The following is a 22,706-nucleotide window of genomic DNA, read 5'->3' as shown; positions in this document are numbered from 1 at the left end:
CGAACCTGTAACTCACTGATTGAAGACAGAAAAAGGGGAGGCATGACATGGCTACAATGAATAGGCCCATCTGGTTGAAGTAAAAGTGTAATACAGATGAGGAGAGGGAAGTTACTCTTGAAAGGTCTGTCTGAGTTGGGACACAAACTCGTGAGATATTGGCAGTACGGGACCAAGAAATTCTTCTTCCCAGAAGTTGTCATGTTCCATCTGTCCTATGAGGAAAAGCCAGGACACAGGAACCCAGGAATATATCCTTTCCTATCTGTGGGCCTTTCAGACTAGATGTAAAGGAGAGTTATCAAGTACAGGTAATTTCATTGTATCAGAATTACCAATAGAAAATATAAAATCTCAACAATATTTATAGCTAGAACCTATAAATAATTCTCATATCTTATGTGAAGCCTTTCCTGTTCCTGCTCCCTAGAGCTGCTAGTTCACCCTCTCTTCCACTACAATTACTCAATATTTATTTTGCATTTATTCTGAATACACATATATGTGGACATGATGTCTCCTTTGATAGAACATAAATTCCATGAGATCAGGCAATATTTAACTTTTTGTCTTTGTATCCCCTGTGTCAAGTACAGTGTCTAACACTTCATGTTCACTCATGTTTGCCTCTTCATGACCCCATTTGGGTTTTTTTTTGGCAAAGATAGTGGAGCAGTTTGCCATTTTATTCTCCAGCACATTTTATAGATGAGGAACTGAGGCAAACAGGATTAAGTGACTTGACCAGGGTCACATAGCTAGTAAGTATGAGGCCAGATTTGAGTCTGGCCTGAATCTTCCTGACTCCAGGCCCAGGGCTCCATCCATTGAGCCACCTAGCACTTAGTAGGTACTTAATAAATGTTTCTTGATTGGTTGAATTCATCAAAATAGACTTGCATTTAAAGTTAAAAGCCAGAGAAGGAGAGAGGAGGAGTTACTTCGGAAGGAATGTTAACTCTCAGAGTACACACACCCATTTAAGAAATTCTCTTTTCTCATGTATTACATGACACTCAAGCTGATGCAAGTACACATTCATGCACACAAACACATGCAAAAAACATATGCACTGGGCAGGTAAGTCAGGGTTGGAAAGACCAGAGTTCAGAAATGATAGGGTATTTAAGGTAAGTTAGCTTCTGCTCTAGGTCTTAATAATTTGTTCAGATGATTTAACCAGATCACTGAAGTAGAACATCTAGACACTAGAGGACAGTGTGCAAAAGACCACAATTTGAATGTTGGTTTTGAGCAAAAACCATTTGCCACAGCAAGGATTTGTCATATAGGGCATAGGCAGGGGTGGTAAGTGGTTAACGACCTGCTCTATGGAAAATAAAAGTGTATGCATGACACATGACACATGACAAGTTTGATCTGCATAATTAACATGTTCTCTATCATTTAAGTCTAGACAATCAACAAAATAATAAATCAAGCCCTGATCAGCATTTGCTGATTTCTGAGGTAAATGCTCACATTGAAAATTTAAAATCAGCTCCTGGTTGGAGCTGGCTCCAGCATACCCCCGACTAATAGGTCATATTTAGAGGAAGAAAGAACTTTAAAGACCAGTTAGACTTATCCTATCATTTTTCAGATGAGTAAACTGAGGCCCTGAGAAGCTAAGTTTCTAATCCAAGATCAGAGTTAACTATTAGGGCCAAGATTTGAACCTAGGTTTATTCCAACTCCAAATCCGAGACTACACGCACCATAACAGTACTTCAGATCTCTTTCATTATATACTTATTATCCTCAAATACTTACTAGCCCTGTGACCCTGGGCAAGTTTTTTAAATTTCTCCTTGCTTCAGTCTCCTCATTTGTAAAATGAGGATAAGAACATCACCTACTAAGCAGGGTTGTTGTGAGGATCACATGTGATAATCTATGTAAAGTGCTTTGCAGACCTGAAAATCTTATATTAAAGATAGCTTTTTGATGTTATTGTTACTACTTTTCTCTTTTTTTAACATTTGTGGCCCTGCTTCCAAATCAGACCTCTCTCCACAGACTAATTTACCTCCTGACCTCAGCAAATAGTTACTGATTTGACTGGATTTGAGTCTTCCAAAATCCGTATAAAACCCAATCATGGCTAAAGCTCAGATTAAGGATACTCAGACAAATAGTCCAGTGTCTTTCTATCCTTAATGAGAAGGAATTTCAGAGATCATCTCTGTCAACCTTGACTAACAGAAATGTCCTCTACCACATACGTAAGAGGTCATCTAGCCTTCACTTGAAACCTTCTAGTGATTTGGAGCTCATAAAGTAGCCTACTACATTTTTATGTCATTCAGGTTGTTATGAAATTTTTCTTATATAAAAATCTGTCTTTCTACAAACTTTGGCTCATTTTACTTAGTTCGGCCTTCCGGGGCCAACCAAAGAGTGTCTAATAGTTCATCTGCATGATTGGCCTTCAAATAGTTTCAAATGTCTACAGTTAGAAAAGACTTGAGAGATCATCTAGCACAATATTTTTTTTTTATTTTACAGATGAGGAAACTGAGGCCCAGAGAGGTAGAATGATTCCCTTGAGGTCACATGAGTCATTAGTGACTGAGTTAGAATTCAAATCAGGTCTTCTGACTCCAAATCTAATATTTCCCCCCAAAAATATCCTTTTCTTTTCTCCAGCCTAAACATCCCTAATTATTTCAACTGATCCTTGTACCTCATTGATCCCAGTCTTCTGGTGAGCTGTAAGGAGGGAACAAAGCCCCAAAAGACCATCATAGAGCCCTAAGGGCTTTTATCCATTATTTCCTTAGTTTCATGGTGGACCTGAAGAGTTTGCAGATTGGTTGTATGAGTAAGAAACTCAGGTCTTTTTTTTTTTTTTCATTCATTATTCCACGGCCAGTCACTGTAACAGCTCAAAACCTAGGACTAGGCTTTGTTGTTGTTGATGTATAACATTTAGATAGCACTTACTAAATGCCAGGCTCTGGGCTAAGTGCTTTACAATTATTATGCCATTTGACAAGAAATAAAAAGAATAAGAGGTGGCATAATGAGATAGAGGATTGACCTTGGAGCCAGAAAGACCAGAGTTCAAATTCTGACTCTGTCAGGCAGTAGTTATTTGACACCAGGTATGTTGTTTAAAATCTCAGTACCCTAGGAAGCTTACACTCTAAGTTGCAGAACAGGGGTTAATCCACATCAATAGAAAGAATTACCTAATTTGGAATCTCTATTTAAATCACAGGTATGGATTAAAGAAAGAAAGAAACCAGAAGAATAAGTGCAGGTAGGCCAAGCAATTCTTGATAAATACCAATAGGTCAATACAACAATTTTGGTTTGAAAACTTCAGTGGCATATTTTCATTTTCTCCCCCTTAATTTTCTTGATTAATCAGGGAGTTTGTCCCAAACATATTTCTACTTGTTCCTGGACATCATGCAATAATAATACAATTTTTAAAAACCGTCATGCTATTGTGATTATAAAAGTCATTCCTTCAATAAACACTTAGTAAGGACTGACATTATTTTATGCACCATGCCAGACCGTGGCTATACAAAGACAAAACCCCAATAGTTCCTGTCCTCCAGGTGCTTACATTCTCCGGTTTGGGAATTAACACATCTGGAGAATAAATACAAAGTAATTTTCAGTGCAATAATAGCCTTATGTAAAAAGAGATGGCATCTGAGCTGAGCCTTTACAGCTAGGCATGAGGGACAACCTGGGTAAAGGCACAAATACAGGAGATGAGATGCCTTATATGGGGAAAAGCAAAGCATTTTAAGGCTTGTGAGAGTTTCTCTGAATATTTTCCCTATCACTAAATGACATATGGGCTTTTAGCTGGCCACATAATATTTTTAACTAAAGAGAAGTTGGGCCTTACCTTCTTTCAGTCTTTCTTTGAGCCAGTGGTATGCGTTAGAGACACCTGTCTGTTGTTTGGTTTGGCAAAGCATAACTTTTCATGCAAGAATGTAAATGCAAAAGAGACAGCTCGAAAATCTCCTGAACCAATGGGCAGAGAAAGGATGAATTTGTGGTTTGCTGCCCTGAATTCACATCTTCAGCAAATGAGTGAAAAGGTAACTTTGTTCCGACAAGCTTATAGTTTTTTTTTTCCCCTTCTGATCAACACAAGACTGACAGAGAGATCCCAGGAGAGGCAGATAAGAACATTAATTGCACCAGACTAGCGTTCGCAGCATAAAGAAAACTAAACTGGTTGATCCCTAGGGACCTAGTATTTTTCAAGGATGGAGTTTCCAAGTCCAACCTTTAGGCCTTTGACAAACTTCAGTCAAAATGTAGTACAAAGCTTCAGGGCTGGGGGCTGGGAGATAGACATGATGTGCATTATTAGAGCATAGGAATATTTATGATATATTTTATTCTTTTTCAATTAATGATCATTTCTCCCCTCCCATTTCCTCCTAATCTGAAAAAAAGAAAAATGAAATCCTTGTAATAATTATAAGCAGTGAAGCAAAACAAATACTATAGTAACATTTTGAGTTGTTGTATGATACTGATGACAGTAATATTCGTAAAAGGACCACATCACTTAGTATAAATGATTACCTTTGAATATTTTATAATATTTTCTTTTGGCAGTTGGCATGACTGGCCAATACTTTTCATAAACTCTGCTTTCTGGTTTTGATCTTTGAATGTACGAATGTTGATTGACTGTAAGAGCTAGCTGCAGAGCCCTAAGAAAGGACAACTGGTGTTTTGTCCTGGGTTAGGAAATTTAGAGGGTGTCGATTTCATCATTAGGCTCAACCTTAAAGTGGTGATAGTCATCCCAGAAGATCTTTGCTCTCCCACTTATCCCTTCCTCAGGGGTGGCAGATTTGTCCTGGCCTATCCTTCCTTCCTCTTGCGGTATAGAAACCTCTTAGTTTCCTGGGAAAATGAAGTTCATCCCAAATGAGCTTCTCTTCCCTAGACTTGTCCCAAGCACAAAAATCGCCAGGTTACAATTATTTAGCTGTATTAACAATTAAGTATATTTTGGTTGGGTGGTAGGGGTAGGAGGAGAGTCTGGACCCTTGATTTCATTGGTGAGGAGCTCTACAAGTTGAATATTCCTTCCACCAAATCACAGCTTCTCTGTAACATACGTTCTTGGAGTATTGGGTGGGAGTCTAAGAGGTTAAGCAATTTCCCTCTGGTTATATGACTAGTACGTGTCAGAGTAGAACTTGAATATAAGTGTTTTCAATACCATAGCTAATTCTCTGTCCACTAGGTCCTGTCATCTCTCAATTACATTCATATAAGCTATATAAAACAATCAGGTTATGTTTATAATTACTCATTATTTCCTGACCCATACTTTCCCTTGCTTGCCTTAGCAACTACTCTTCCTAAAATTTCCAGGACAGATACCATATCCAGAGAAGAAAGTATACTTTTAATGAGACACTGGGCATATCGGGTACTTCATATACCATTGTTTATAGGATCATAGAAACATAGATTTAGAACTCGAAGGGATCTTAGAGGCCAGTTAGTCCATTCTCCCCATTTTACAGAAGAAGAAACCAAGATTCGGTTTGAACTCAGTCCTCTGAATCTAAATCCAGTTCTCTTTCTGCTATTTCAAGAATAACTAGATGACTTTATGACTGGAGGCTTCAGAAATCTGCCACCCAGCATCTTTGATTGACGATCTAAGCACACCCAGAAGGCAAGTACCAATGAAGGTCCAGTATAAAGAGTTATTTGCTTCTTTTTCCTTCCTCTTTTGGAAATATCAAGAAAGTATTTAAAATCATCTTAATCTAAAGCCTTCCTACTAATCTTAAATAAAAAGCATATTTGTCTCTTTAACTATCTATTCCAAAACACCAGCCTGATCTCATCTCTCTGATAAGCATAAGAAGGCCTCTTATAATTACAGCAGGGATTAGACAAGGATAAGGGCACTTTATTTAATCCACATAAGAGTAGTAACCTCTTTCTTCATGCCCTGAAGGATTAGAGTAATCTCCAACTAAGACCGGGGTTCTTTACCTAGTGTCCACAGATCTCCAACAGGTCCATAGGTAGAATACAGAGGATCTGTGACTGTGGAGGAGAAAATGTTATTTTCACTAACCTCCAACTGAAAATTGGCATTTCCTCCAATAATGATTAAAAAAAAAAAAGAAAATATTTTTCTGAGGTGTCTTTGGCTTCATCAGCCTGTCAAAGGAATCTACACTCATACTTTGCCATGGTCCTATGGTAATTCTGTAATTTTTTTTAAACCTGACCCATGGTCCTATGGTAATTCTGTAATTTTTTTTTAAACCTGACCCAAAAGTTTAATAATAATAGACAGGAGTGTGCTGGAACAAGCCCACAGAAGAACCAACTGCGAAATTTTCAATGTGAGCATTTATACCTGGGAAATCAGCAAATGCTACAGAATAGGACTTGATGTATTATTTTGTTGATTATCCAGACTTAAAGTGATGGAGAAAATGTTAATCAAGAAAGTTAAACTTTAAGTGTGTAAAATTTTTAGAGAGCTGGTTGTTAAACCTTGACCAGCACACCACTGGGTATGTTGTAATGGGAATCCTTTTTCTATTGTGGTTGAACTAGATTTCACCTTAGGTTCTTTCCAACAATCTTAAGAACCTCCTGCCTAAGGGAAGGAAGAAGTCTTTTTAATTACTTTGGTTAATGATAGTATTGACTAGTTAGAGAGTGGAATCTTTGAAGGGAAGGATCAAAGAGGGATTTAATGATTTTAGGAATTAGATGGAAAATAAAACAAACAAAAAAAGACAATAATTCTTCAAGGGTGACTACTAGATGAAAAGAAAATAGTTAGCTGAACTTTTACCGTGAGCTCTGTTAAGATGTTTTATAATATTGCCAAATTTTGTCTGTTTTCCAGGAATGCTATAATTGGAACTATGAATTTGCATGGGAAAAAGAGAGATTTCAGAGTTACCTGGTGGCTCTGCCCATCTTTGGTTTTATCTCTAAACAGAAATGCTTAGATTAGAATAATCTAAAATGAATAAAAAAGCATTTCTAGCAGACCTGTGTCTACTGAATTGTTATATATAGGATGCCTTGTGCCTATTAGGTTTAATTTTTTTTTTTTTTAGAAAATCACAAGATCAAAGTGGTAAAAGTATCTTCTAGGTTATCTGTTTACTGACCAGTCCCCTCATCTGCACATACTTTGGTAATGTCAGTGGATCCTAAGACAGACAGATATATTAGTTTCTGGCCTGAATTTGTGTTTCCTTTGGTCTGGGTTTTTTTTTTTTTTTGGCTTCCATTTTTTACTTTGCAGTGATAGTATAGATGTAATTGAAATTGTATTCATCTTTTGTTCTGATGTCAGAAATAGGGACCTTGAAATCTCATGTGCCAAAAATAGGGTAAATATTTTTCATAGTATTCAGAGAGGTTATACAAATGTGGTTCGGTCTCATGGTACTAAAAATGGAAGAGAAAAACCAAGTATATTATTCATTTAAGAAGTAGATCCAGTATCTTCAATATGGTTTTAAAAGTTCCATTCGGCTTGATATCCATTGAATACAGAATATTAGTTTATCAGGTATTCTTCATTTTCAGGCATATGAGAAAGCACATAAAACTTGAGTTTCCTTTCCTAACTGAGAATTAGGGGTGGAAGGAGGAAATATGAAAGTAGTGCTCTTATGGCAGATGTTTGCTAGGAGGAATTAATAGCTGCAGTCAACCTTTAATCAACAAGCATTTATTAAATACCTACTGTGTTCTAGACAGTTCTTGCCTTCAAGGATTTTACAGCTCCTGGAATACCATGTCAGTGTCATTTCTGAAGGTTAAACTAAAAACTTGCTTTTCTGAGAGTTGAATTATAGTAAGTGTTGATGTTACATTGGTAAAGGGAACTTCCTTGAAAGGAAGCCAATAAGCCAATAAACTCTCAAGTCAGATGTAAAAAAGAAATTACAATAAGGCCATGGAGAAGGAATCACTAGGGATAGCTGAAGGTTATCTAAATGATGGAAAGAACCTAAGGTGGCATCTAGTTCAATCACAATCAGAAAAAGGATCCCCATTACAATATACCCAGTGGTGTGCTGGTCAAGGTTTAACAACCAGCTCTCTAAAAATTTTACACACTTTTAAGTTTAACTTTTGTGATTTTCTCCATCACTTTAAGTCTGGACAATCAACAAAATAATACCCCAAGTCCTATTCTGTAGCATTTGCTGATTTCCCAAGTATAAATGCTCACACTGAAAATTTCGCAGTTGGTTCCTCTATGGGCTTCTTCCAGCACACTCCTATCTATTATTATTGAACTTTCGGGTCAGGTTTTAAAAAAATTACAGAAGGGGCAGCTAGGTGGCGCAGTGGAGAGAGCACCGGCCCTGAAGTTAGGAGGACCTGAGTTCAAATCCAGCCTCAGACAAAACACTTGAGGCTTACTAGCTTTGTGACCTTGGGCAAGTCACTTAACCCCAACTGCCAATAAATAAACAAACAAACAAACAAATAAATAAACGGAAAGAAAATTTAAAAATTACAGAATTACCATAGTACCATGGCAAAGGAGTCACTAGAGATAGCTAAGGGTGACTGTACAGTTGGAAAAGACCTACAAGGACAATCTAGAAAGACCAGAAAAGGGATTCTGGTTACAACGTATCTGGCTAATGGTCACCAGCCTCTGCTTGAAGACCTCACCTCCAACGAAGGGGAATCCATGACCCTCCTGAAAGAGCCTATTCCCTTTTGAAGAGCTCGAGTCAATAAGAAGGGCAGCTAGGTGGCACAGTGGAGGGAAAGTTGAGCTTGGAGTTAGGAAGACCTAGGTTCAAATCTGGCCTCACACATTTGATAACTATGAGATCCTAGCCAAGTTGCTTAACTCTGCCTCAGTTTCCTCACTGTAAAATGACTCAAGAAGAAAATAGCAAAATACTCTAGTATCTTTGCCAAGGAAACCCCAAATGGGGTCATGAAGAGTTAGATACAACTGAATAACAGCAACAATGACAAGAAAGCCATTAGGAAGTTTCTCCTTATGTTAAACTTAAATTTCTTTGTACCCAAATCCCCTTAATATACCAACAGTTAAAAAAAAAACAACTTTAAACAATTTTATGGAAATCTTCCTAAATGGAGTAAATACTTCCCTGTTTTCTTAAATGGAGAAGACTCAATACATAGCCCTCTTTTTTTTTTTTTTGGATAGCTCAGGGTCATCTTTATAAATAATATTTCTTCTAAGGGACCAAAACTACTCTGAGGCTTACTGAGATTTGTTGGCTCTGGAAAGAATCATTGACATTTAAATGGTATTTACTTCACATACTTTATTTCATTTCAGCTTCATAATAACTGCAAGATGGGCATTACAGGTATTTATTATCCATATTTTAAAGATGAGAAAATACATTTAACAAAGCTAAGAGATTTGCCTAAGGTCAACAGAGTGAATATCAGATGAGCAGTTTCCTGACTCCAAGATCAGCCCTCTATTCATGAAGCCACACTGCTTCTGCTAGAAGATCCCAGACTCTCAGTCTTCTTGAGTTTTTCAAATCTATTTTGTATGACTTTTTGGTTTCCTTCTTTGTGGCCTGTCAGCAGCGGCTTTAAAAACAAAACAAAACAAAAACATTCTGCCTGCCTAGAAATTGTTCTTCTTCCCCTATTAGAAACACAGAATCTCAAAGTGTAATGGGATCTACAAGGTAACTGGTGTAGCTCTTATCCAAGTGGTAATCTTTTCTCTAACATTCCCCAAACTGGTCATCTGGCCTCCATTTAAGTTCTAGTGGTGGAGAACTCATTACCTCTGGAGGCAGCCAATTCAACTTTTTGGATAGTTGAACATTTTTTTTGTTTTGTTTTTCCATTATATTTGAATTTATTTTAAACTTAAATACAAAATAAGAAAAGAAAAAATATTTGCCACATTCTGCTACAGCAGAACATGAGAGGATTCAATATGAAGCAATAAATTTCCATATCAAGAAAACGTATGTCATAAATATTATACATTGTTCTCAAAGATGTCCATCTTTTCTTTGCTTCCTTGTATGTTTGCTTTTGTCCTCCACTGTGAAATTTTTACTTTATTTTTTTCCCTTTCCTCCCCCCTCACCACCAAGGCTACAATTAAATGCAGATACATACACAAATATACACATATACATACATATACATAGATATTCATAAACATACACATATATACACATGTAGACTCAAACAAATATACATAAGACCACGTTATATTTATTTCCACTTATCTGTTTCTCTGTAGGTAGACAGAATCTTCCTTTATGAATGCAAGTCTTTCCATATTTTTCTAAATCTACCAGCTCATCATTTCTTACACCACAACAATGTTCTGACCCAACCATATGCTATCTGGGAGACTGTCTATGAGAGTTTTTTCCCTCCCAATTCCCCAATTTTTCTTCATTCCCTCTATTCTTAGCCACATAGGTTTTATTTATATTTTTCACTTAAAATAATCAAAATATCCATTTTATTCTTCAGCACTGCTTTTACCTCATAACATGGTTTAAGGATGGCTGAACATTGTTAAGAATATTTTCCTGGTATCAAGCCATTTTCTATAACTTCCACTGACTGCTCCAAGCTTTGTTTTCTGAAATGAAAAAAAAACCAACCCAAACCAAACCCCAAACAAGTCTAATTTATTTTTCATTTGACAGTCTTTCACATACTTGTGACTAAGAGTGCAAATGAGTATAGGGAATCTCGAGGGTCTGCAGCCATTTAGCCCTTCTCAAGGGGATGCCTTCCTGTTAGGCTGAATTGCTCCTTTCTTTCCCTGCCTCTCAACCTCACTGCCTGTCCTTTGGACAGAGCCAGATTGTGGTGGGGCTGATGTTAGTGGCAAAGTTTAGTCACCCCCAATCCTCCAATTAACTCTGAGGAAAGGGACTATGGCTTACAGTTTTCCTTGGTCTCCTATAATAGAGATCCCTGAACAAAGTAAGCATTCAATAAGCTGCTATCAATGAGTGTAATCATAATTTAAATGTTTCCTATCAGACAGACCTGTTCCCAACTGTAATCAATTAAAGTGGCTCCAACTCAGAGCTTGGATCTGCAGGGCCTCTTTGGCCACCATCCCAGTCAGAACTTTGAAGTCAATTTAGTTTATTGATGCTTTGTAACTATTGGCTAATTGATGAACTGATTTGCTCTCCCTCCTCAACTCCACCTGACTTCCCTGGCTTCCTGTCTCAATCAAAATCTCAGCTTTTACAGGAAACCCTTCCCAATCCCTCTTAATTATAATCCCTTCCCTCTGTTAATTATTTCCTAGTTATCTCGTATGTAGCTTGCTTTGCATATATTTGTCTGTATGTTGTCTCCCCTATTAAATTGTGAGCTCCTTGAAGGCAGGGACTGTCTTTAGCCTCTTTTTCTATCCCTTGAGCTTAGCATAGTGCCTGACTCATAGTAGGTGCTTAATCAATGTTTATTGATTGACTATAATTCATCACACACTATAGCTAGCAAATTCAGACTTCCTGCTGTCTAATCTCTAGGTTTTGGAGCCACCTTCTTCCTAATTGAAAACTCCTTTTTCCCCTGTTACCTCTCATCTCTATCCAACTAATCCCTAATGCTTCCTAGTCCTCGGTCTCTGTTTCCCTCTCTTTCCACTATGGCTTCCTCTATTGTTAAAACAACAACAAACTTCCTCTTACATCTCTGTCTCTCACATTCCTTCCAATTTCTGGTACCTACTGAGGCCCGGTGTTTTCTTGGCATCTCCCCAAAGGTGGCTTCTGTCCTCTCACACACCTCCTTATACAGGGCCAGGAAACTCAGCTGGTGTATCCTTTATCCTTACTTCCAGATCCTCTCTCTGCCTCTGTCTCTCAGCAACTATCTCTCCATCTTTCAAGCCTGGATCTTTGTCATCAGCCGTGGACCTTGACATCACTCTTCTTCTGCCAAAATAAGTTTCAGGATCTGGTTCACGGTTTTCTTCTCTACCCTAACTCCTGCTGTCCTTTAACACCCTAACCTCCTTATTTCTCAGACTCCTCACCTACCATGCCTTTTGTTTCCAGTCTATGTCAACCATAGGAATGGCTACTTAGCTATCCTCCACACTCATCTGAATTTTTCCTGGGTGCTGGAATCGATAGTTACTGCTCTAAGTAAAAGAGGCACAGCGGTGGAGTAGTGGATTTAGAACCAGGAAGATCTGGGTTCATGATCCGACCACTGCCACTGAGTGTGACTGAGAGTGAGACACTTAAGCTTTAGTTTCCTCATCTATAGAATGATAATTATAATAATGTTAGTATTTCCTTTATAAGATCATTGTGAGTGTTAAGTGAGAGAATATACATAAAGAACTTTCCAAACTTTAAAGTGTTATAGAGATGTCCATTTATTATTTTCTTCTCCAGGCTAAGCAGTTCCTAGGTCCTTTGACCAACTGTCACCATTGAGTCAGTTCTCTGGGCACATTCTAATTTGTCAGTGCTCTTGAACTGTGGCAATCAGAAGTGAACATGTTATTCCAGAGGCAGCATAGTACTATGGGGAAATGTTGGGTTTATAGTCAGAAGCCCTGAGTTCAAATCCCACCTGTGATGCTACCTGTGCGACCTCGGCAAATCATGAAATCTTTTTGGAGCTTAGGTTCCTAATTAGACTACAGGATTTCCAAAATTCCATTCAGCTCCAAATCTGTGAACCTCTGAAAGATGTGGCCTAACCATAGAATAGCACAGCTGGACTAAAAGAATCTTCCTCATCCTGGCATTATATTTCTATCAACACTGCTCAAGATCTCAGTATTTTTAGCTGTGGTATCATGCTAATAATTCCTATTGAGCTTGAAGTGCACGTAAACCCCCAGGTCTTTAAAAAAAAGTTTTTGTTGATGTTCTTTATTTTCAAGACCATAGTTACTCCCCAGAGATCTCCTCCCATCCCCACCTTCACCTAGTTCTCTGGTTCCACAACCAGTAAAACCTTCTTTTGTAAAGAACGAGTACAGAGCAGCAAAACATATCAATCAATTTTTGAGAAATTCGACAAACATATCAGTCAATTTGACAGTCAATTAATCAATAAACATTTACTAAACTGTGCTAAAGCCTGTCTGATTCCAAACCAAATCTATCACCTCTTTCTCAAGAAGTAGGAATCATGCTTTTTATAGTCTCTAGGACTTTGCCTCATGAACTATCTTCTAGTTATATTTCCCTAAATTGTACTTGAGTAGTCGGTTTTTCAATTGGCATGCAAGATCTTACCTTTATTTTTATTAAATTTCACCTTACATCTTGTTCTTATTAGATCTGGCTTGCCATTTTTCTTAACATCCTATTCGATCTTGATTTTAATTTGTTACTTCTAATCTGCTGTAGGCTTGAAAATCAAGAGTTGTCAGAATTGCGGGTATAGTAGGAGTAACTAGGGTCTGAATGAGAGCCTGAAGGTCTCATGAGGATTCTATTTCAGGGGTTGATCACCTTCCCAGAAATTCCAGATCCTTCTTGGAATAGATTCAGAAGGGTTTTGCCCTTTAGTTCCTGATCTTGTTGAGTTACCTGGATTCAGAGACATTGGCCTCCTTATTTTACCATGTACAGGACATGCCATCTTTTGGCTCTGAGTATTTTCTTTTCTTTGATTTTTATTTTTTTTTTTACTTTTAGGCAATTGGGGTTAAATGACTTGCTCAGGGTCACACAGCTAGTAAGTATCAAGTGTTTGGTCTGAGGCTGGATTGAACTCCTGACTTCAGGGCTGGTGCTCTAGGTGTGCCACCTAGCTGCCCCTTGCTCTGAGTATTTTCTCTGGCTGTCTCCCATACCTGGAACCCTCTTTATCCTCTGTTCCTACTACTGACCTCCCTGGTTTCTTTTAAGTCCCAACTAAAATCCTGCCTTAAATAGGAAGTCAATGTATAGAGTGCTGGGCCTGAAAGTCGGGAAGACTCATCTTCCTGAGCTCCAGTCTGGCCTCCAACACTAACTGGGCAACCCTAAGTAAGTCACTTAACTCTATTTGCCTCAGTTCCTTGTCTGTAAAATGAGCTGGAGAAGGAAATGCAAACCACTCCAGTACTTTTGCCAAGAAAGACCCAAAAGTGGTCACAGAGATTTGGATATTACTAGAAAGCCTAACAACAATAACGACAGAAAACCTTCCCCAACCCCTCAATTCGAGTACCTTCCTTTTGTTAATTATTTCCTATTTTCCTATGCATACCTTGTTTATAAATATTTGTTTGTTTGCCATCTTCCCCATTAGCTTGTGAGCTCCTTGAGGACAAGGACTGTCTTTCACCTCTTTTTTCTATTTTTAATCACCAGAGCTCACCATAGTAACTGCCACATAGTAGATAGTTAAATGTTTGCTAACACAACTGATATCTAATTACCTTTTGCCCTTCCTTCCCCCATTGCCAATATTACTGCAAATTTTGCATCTGGCCTTCCCTACTCTCCTGATTTCCCTACTCTATCATATTATGCTGCAGACCATAATGAATGATTTCCTGTGGTTTATTATAAGAAGTTTCATTAGGACATTCATCAGAATCATGGAGGATGTCTTGTGTAGAATTCAAACTGGTCTTGTTAACAGATGACATTGTGCTTACTTGCACTGAACCCTGGAACATTACAGGGCCTCGGGATTGGTCTAGCCATTTATATTGGAAAAACAAAGTGAATGAAAATCATTTATTGCCCAGATTGGATATTTGGATATTTGGATGAGTGACCCATTGAATTTGTTTTTCAGTATGTATACCTTGGACAGGTGGTAAAGACAATAAGCTGACCTCAGAATTGAGCAGGAGGAGATCAGTATGGATTACTTTTGGGAGTCCCTCAACCTCTGTCTCAGTTTTCTCATCTGTAAAATGGAGATAAATAACAGCACCTGTCTTCCAGAGCTGTTGTAAGGATTAAATGAGATAATAACTGTAGAAAACTTATTACAGTGCCTGGCACATGGTAAGTGCTATATAAATGTTAGCTGTTGTTGTTATTGTTGTCGTTGCTATTTACTTATTTATTTTAAAAGGAAATTATTCAAGGCTTTCACCTATTCAAGCTGCTTGATGCTGAAAAAATTCATCTTTTTAACATGATGTTTCAGAGAAACAGCTGTTATTACCAATATTTTCCTAGTGCATGGATGGCTGAAAATCACAGCTCACCACAGTCTCAGAAGCATAAAAAAGGCAAGTAATTCAAAGGGCAATGACAAATTCAGAGTGGGTGAAAGTAGACCATAAATTTCCTCAGGATTTGCATACCTAAGATTTTTTTTTATTTTGATGATAATTCAATTTTTGATAATTATTAGCTGGATCCCAAACTCCCAGAATCTGTACTCTCACTATGTTATTACATTCCATTCTCTGCAGCCTTCATGAGCTAGATGTTGACATGCTATTTGATATTTTAAAATTTTGCCCTCGCTGGACGATTGAAAGGCAGAATATTTATTTTCAAAAGTTAACATAAGATCACTAATTGCAGCAATATGGGTTTTATGGTCAAGAATGATTAAATCTGAATAATAATAATGAGACAACATACCAAAACTTATGGGATGCAGCAAAAGTGGTCCTTAAGGGAAGCTTTATATCTCTAAATGCTTACATGAATAAAATAAAGAAAGAAGAGATCAACGAATTGGGCATGCAACTTAAAAAGCTAGGAAAAGAACAAATTGAAAATCCCCAATTAAATACCAAATTAGAAATACTGAAAACCAAAGGAGAGATTAATAAAATTGAACTTAAGAAAACTATTGAACCAATAAATAAAATTAAGAGTTTTATGAAGCTAATGAACATTATGAAACTTTATGAAAAACTAATAAATAAAACTAAGGTTTTATGAAAAAAACAATAAAATAGATAAGCTTTTGGTAATTTAATTAAAAAAAGAAAGAAGAAAACCAAATTGCCAGTATCAATAGTGAAAAGGGTGAATTCACCACCAATGAAGAGGAAATAAAAACAATAATTAAGAACTATTTTGCCCAACTGTATGCCAATAAATTTGACAACCTTAGTGAAATGGATGAATATTTATTAAAATATAAACCACACAGATTAACAGAAGAGGAAACAAAATACTTAAATAACCCCATCTAAGAAAAAGAAATTGAACAAGCTATCAATAAATTCCCTAGGAAAAAATCTCCAGGACCAGATGGATTTACAAGTGAATTCTATCAAATATTTAAAGAACAGTTAATTCCAATACTATATAGACTATTTGGGAAAAATAGGTGAAGAGGGAATTGTACCAAATTCTTTTTATGATACAAATATGGTACTGATGTCTAAACAAGGAAGAGTCAAAACAGAAAGAAAATTATAGACCAATTTCTCTAACTAATATAGACGCAAAAATTTTAAATAAAATATTAGCAAAAAGATTACAGCAAATTATCACTAGAATAATACATGATGACCAGGTAGGATTTATACCAGCAATACAGGGCTGGTTCAATATTAGGAAAACTATCAGCATAACTGATCATATCAACAACAAAACTAACAGAAATCATATAATTATCTCAATAGATGCCAAAAAGCTTTTTGACAAAATACAACACCCATTCCTATTAAAAACACTAGAAAGGAATAAATGGAGCCTTCCTTAAAATGATAAGTATCATCTATCTAAAATCATCAGCAAGCATTATATGTAATAAGGATAAGCTAGAAGCATTTCTAATAAGATCAGGGGTGAAACAAGGATGTCCATTAGCACTACTGTTATTCAATATTGTACTAGAAATGTTAGCTTTAGTAATAAGAGAAGGAAAAGAAATTAAAGGAATTAGAATAGGCAAAGAAGAAACTAAGCTATTACTTTTTGCAGATGATATGATGATGTACTTAGAGAATTTTAGAGAATCCAGTAAAAAGCTACTTGAAATAATAAGCAACACAAATCATCTGCATTTCTATATATTACCAACAAAGCCCAACAGCAAGAGATAGAAAGAGAAATTCCATTTAAAGCTGCTATACAGGGCAGCTAGGTGGCGCAGTGGATAGAGCTCTGCCCTTGGAGTCAGGAAGACCTGTGTGCAAATCTGGATTCAGACACTTAACACTTACTAGCTGTGCGACCCTGGGTAAGTCACTTAACCCCGATTATCTCACCAAAAAAAAGCAAAAACAAAAACAAAATGAAGTTACTGCAGACATTATAAAATATTTAGGAGTCTACCTGCCAAAACAAACCCAGGAACTACATGAACACAATTACAAAATACTTATCACATAAATAAAGTCAGATCTAAATAATTGGAAAAACATCAGTTGCTCATGGGTAGGCTGAGCTAATATACTAAAAATGACAATTCTACCTAAATTAATTTACTTATTCAGTGCCATACCAATCAAACTACCAAAAATTATTTTATAGAGCTGGAAAAATAATAACAAAATTCCTCTGGAAGAACAAAAGGTTCAGAGTATCAAGGGAAAAGAAATGCTAGGAAAGGTGGCCTAGCCATACCAGATCTTAAATTGTATTACAAAGCAGAAATCATCAAAACTACTTGCTACTGCTAAGAAATAGAGTGGTAAATCCATGGAATAGGTTAGGTACACAAGACACGGTAGTCAATGACTGTAGTAATCTACTGTTTGATAAGCCCAAAGACCCCAGCTTCTGGGATAAGAACTCACTATTTCACAAAAACTTCTGGGAAAACTGGAAAATAGTATGGCAGAAACTGGGCATAGACCAACATCTCACACTGTATACAAAAATAAAGTCAAAATGGGTACATGATTTAGATATAAAGGCTAATACTATAAGCAAACTGGGAGAACAAAGAACAGTTTACCTGTCAGATTTATGGGTAGCAGAAGAATTTATGACCAAACATGAGATAGAGAACATTATGAAATACAAAATGGATAATTTTGATTATGTTAAATTGAAAAGCTTTTGCACAATCAAAGCCAATGCAACCAAGATTAGGAGGGAAGCAAAAAACTGTGAAAGAATTTTTACAACCAGTGTCTCTGATAAAGGCCTCGCATCTAAAATATATAGAGAACTGAATCAAATTTATAAGAATACAAGTCATTCCATGGTCAAAGAATGTGAATAGGCAGTTTTCAGATGAAGAAGTTAAAGCTATATATAATCATATGAAAAATGCTCTAAATCACTATTGATTAGAGAAATGCAAATCAAAAGAACTCTGAAGTACCACATCACATCTATCAGATTGGCTAACATGACAAAACAAGAAAATTATAAATGCTGGAGAAAATGTGGGAAAATTGGAAAACTAACGGATTGTTGGTGGAATTGTGAACTGATCCAACTATTCTGGAGAGCAATTTAGAACTATGCCCAAAGGGCATACCCTTTGACCCAGCAATACCACTTTTAGGGCTGTATCCAAAAGACTTCATAAAAATGGGAAAAGGACCCAAATGTCAAACATATTTATAGCAGCTCTTTTTGTAGTGGCAAAGAATTGGAATTTGAGGGGATGCCCATTGATTGGGGAATGGCTGAACAAGCTGTGGTACATGAATGTAATGGAATACTATTGTGCTATAAGAAATGATAAGCAAGTGGACTTCAGAAAAACCTGGAAGGACTTATATGAACTGATGCTGATTGAAGTGAGTAGAACCAGGAGAACATTGTACACAGTAACAGCCACATTGTGTGATGATTGACTTTAATAGACTTAGCCCTTCTCAGCGATGCAAGGATCTAAGACAACTCCAAAAGATTCATGATGGAAAATGCTATTCACATCCAGAGAAAGAACTATGGATTCTGAATGCAAATCGAAGCATACTAATCACTTTCTCTCTCTCTCTCTCTCTCTCTCTCTCTCTCTCTCTCTCTCTCTCTCTTTCTCTCTCTCTCTCTCTCTCTCTCTCTCTCTCTCTCTCTCTCTCTCTCTCTCTGTTTTGTTTCTTCTTCCTCATGGTTCTTCCCATTTGTTCTAATTCTTCTTTACAACAAGACTAATGTGAAAATATGTTTAATAAGAATGTATATATATGGCCTATATCAGTGTGTGCTGTCTTGGGGGGGAGGAGGGAAGAGAGGCAGAGAAAATTTAAAACTCAAAAGCTTATGGAAGTGAATGTTGAAAACTAAAAATAAAGAAATTAAATTAAAAAATAAAGAAATAAAAAGAAATAAAAAAGAACAACTAAATCTAATTGAAGTACCTCTTCTAGCTGTGAAATAATCAAATTTCCAGTGATGACTTGCACACTAACGTACATTAAAAATATCATCAATGATATGTATTATAGGAAAAGTAGATAGGCTAACAGCAATGGTGAGACAACCAGACGACCATACTGGTGTCTGTCAATATTAAAAGAACCAAGAGAAGGACTTTGGAATATTGAATAGATCTTTGGAGGATTTAAATAAAAGAACGAACAAAAAAACCCACACATGATAAGAAGGTATGGAGGCAAGTAGCTAGAGCACTGGAAGATATCTCAGTTATATCCTGCTTCTGCTACTACTTATTACATGTATGATATTGGTAAAGTCACTTAATAGCCCTTGGCCTCAGTTTGCTTATCTATAAAATAAAGGCTTTTGACCACATGACCTTTAGGGTCCTTTCCAGTTCTGTAGCTATAATACTGTATAGGGCTACAATCTATATCAGTAGAGGAGTTACCATTCATCAGCATACTCACAAAAGAAAATAGAATATGCAAATTAGCTGATACGGTAATTAGAAGTTTGGGTAAAAGTAAATTATAGTTCTGAGAACCCCTACCTTAGCTCTCATCCACGTCAGCTCAAATGCCACCTCATTCAAGAGGACTTCATTTATTACCATAGTTTTTAATGTTCTCCAAACCTAAAATTAATTTGAATTTATTTGTATGTATTTGGTATTTACTCATCTGGTTACATGTTGCTTCCTCCCAGTAGGATGTAAGCTCTTTGAGGACAGGAACTGTTTTATTTTCTTTTTGTTTTTGTTTCCCAAGTACCTAGTACAGTGCCTAGCACATAGTAGATACTCAAGTACTCCTTGCTGATTTGAATTGAATTGAATTATAGACTAGATGGTACTCAATTTCTAACTATTCTAGTTAGGTACAGTTTTCTGGGCCCAAGTGGCTACATGTTTCCTTTCATCCATGGACCCTCTAGCTTCTTTGTGACACCCCCCCTGCCCCCCTAAAGAGAATGACCTCTCTCTATGGAGGCATACCCCTTTGCTAACTGGAGATTTGCCCATCCAGGGGTTCTGGGTATCCCATTCACTTATTCTATAATTCCTGGCTCCCTCTCAGTCAAGCAGAGAGTCTTCTGTTGGCATACTGGGTTTGGGGAGTATTCCATATGCATTCCTACCCAATTAATATTATTTAACTTTCCCTTATTTCAACCAAGGAAAAGGCAAAGACATATAACTCATTACCTAAAGTATTACCGTCACTTCAGAAATAGAATACAACTCTATTCCACCCCCAGAGGCAAGGCCATCTGTTACAAAGTCATTTTATGAATCTTATGTATGAACTTTAGCAATGGGCTTTGTCACATCTATTCTGACTTTTCAGAGATCATTATATTCCCCTCTAGGTTTTCAGTTATACTCTGATTAACTTAGAAGGCAACACAACTGAGTTTCTAGACAAATGAAGGATTATGGTCGTTTTGTTAATTAAGTAATCAAAAGTGTGGATTTCAGGAGATGGCAGGGCTATAAGATCTTCTGTAGAAAACTCGCGAATCTTAGCAGGTCACTCACTCTTCATTCTGCTTTCATTATATTTTCATAAAATAGAACATAGTTTATTCTTTCCCTTTCACTTAAGATGACAGTTACCCACAGGGCTGCCTTGATGTAAGATATGACTCATAAAGGTTCCCCCAATGGAAATTGGATGGGCATAGTAAAAATAGGCCAACATATAGGATTAAGGCTTACCTCTGGAATATGAGCCACCTTTAATCAGAGAACACTGAATTTCTCCATCTTTCTCCGTAACCGGTCCTACTATCTGTTACAACTCTGCTACTGTTTTAAGGAACCTATGAGGAAGGTTCCTCAAACTAATTTTAAAATGTTCAAGGTTTCACTTTGAGTGTGAATTTTCTGCTCAACTAGTTAACACCCAGGTGTAAAATCTACAGTAACTGGTAACTTTGACACCATCCTCAGGTTGTCTTGGTTGGGAGCCTGCATTTTCCCTTGTTTTCAGGATAATCAGCATACCTGGTTATGGATTCATGGTTCAAGGACCATAATTCTTTTTTTTCCTCTCTGTCTGTCTCTGTCTACACACATATATGTACATATATATGCATATATACACACATATATACATATATATGTATATACATCTTTAATTTTATTTCAAGAACTTAAATATTAAACTAGAGGTTTCAATACATTTTGAATTGGTTGCTAAATCGTTTCAGTTTTGCCTCTACATTTTTTTTTGTCCATCCACCTCTATTCCATTTACTTTGGCCATTACGCTGATACAGGCAGGACTCAAACCTTTCCAATGAGTTATTATAATGGTTTGTACACTATTCCCTCTCTGTTCAGTCTTGGCTCTCCAGCCTACCTTTCCTATTGCTGCCAAAATAGTCTTCTTAATCCATAGGTCTGATCAAGTCAGTTCTTTGCTCTGAAAGCTTTGATGGCCACTCACTGCACAAAATTAAAAAGTGAAACTCCTTGACCTGGCATTCAATGCCCAGCCTAGCTTTATCCTCTTCAGATTTATTTCATGCAACTTCTCTTCATATATTTAACATTCCAGCCAAATTCACCATTCTGCAATATTATCCTGTCCTTTCCCACTACTGCACATTTGCTCAGGTTCCACTTTTTTATGCCCCGCCCCCTCCCCCTACACTCACTACCCCCTCACCCCACTCCCCACCCCTTGCCCCAGCCTGTAACAAATTCTTTCAGCATCTTGTTTTTATAGATTGTTACAACTAAAAAGTACCTTAGAGATCAACTCCTTTTTTTATGCAGATGAGAAAAGAGGCCCCCAAAGTTGAAGTGACTTCTCTAGGGTCATATAGCCAGTAAATGGTAGAAGCACATTTCCACCTGAGGTCTCCTCAATCTCCTCTCTCCTGGTCCCTCACACTGACCTCTTCCATCTGTGGAAGTGATAACAACCCACAGCAGCAACAACCCTTTATATAGGGCTTTCAAGTTAAAAAAGTGTTTTCTGTACAAAAAACTCAGTAAAATAAAAAATGCAAATACTATTACCTGCCCACGAAGGCAGCTCCATGGCACAGTGATAGAACACAGAACCGAGTTTGAATTTAGCCTCATCAGATACTTCCTATATGAGTCTGGGCAAGTTATTTAACTTCTGTCTGCTCTACTTTGGGGTAACTAGGTGGCAAAGTGGGTAGAATGCCCAGCCTGGAGTCAGAACAGTTAAAATTCTGCCTCAGACACTTACTAGCTATGTGACCCAGGGCAAACCACTTAGCCCTGTTTATCTCAGTGTCCTCATGTGTAAAATGAGCTGGAGAAGGAAATGGCAAACCACTCTAGTATTTTTGCTAAGAAAACCCCAAATGGGTCATGAAGAGTCAGATACAACTGAACAATGACAACTGCTTTACTTTCCTCAACTGTAAAATGGGGAAAATATTAGCACCTCCCTCCCTCCCAGGGATGTGGTGAGGATCAAATGAAATAATTTCTCTAAATTT

At 37.1% G+C, this 22,706-nt stretch overlaps 1 protein-coding gene across 11 annotated transcripts in view; it reads right to left on the bottom strand.

Annotated features, from left to right (window-relative positions):
- Nucleotides 1–22,706, bottom strand: part of P2RY8 (P2Y receptor family member 8) — an 85,265-nt gene that overhangs the window by 12,920 nt on the left and 49,639 nt on the right. The window contains exon 1 of one of the 11 annotated variants that reach the window (XM_020992903.2): nt 21,977–22,216. The exons of 8 other annotated variants lie outside the window; for them this stretch is intronic. The gene's annotated coding sequence lies outside the window, so the exon portion shown is untranslated. Of the gene's footprint in view, nt 1–3,871; nt 4,038–20,940; nt 21,324–21,976; nt 22,217–22,706 lie in introns of those variants that run through there. 2 more of the 11 variants (XM_020992899.2, XM_020992896.2) reach the window with 2 other exon arrangements.

The sequence above is a fragment of the Phascolarctos cinereus genome, unplaced genomic scaffold (genome assembly GCF_003287225.1).
Source record: "Phascolarctos cinereus isolate Bilbo 61053 unplaced genomic scaffold, phaCin_HiC Scaffold_726;HRSCAF=1367, whole genome shotgun sequence".
Taxonomy (NCBI): domain Eukaryota; kingdom Metazoa; phylum Chordata; class Mammalia; order Diprotodontia; family Phascolarctidae; genus Phascolarctos; species Phascolarctos cinereus.
This window is presented reverse-complemented; position numbering and strand designations above follow the sequence as displayed.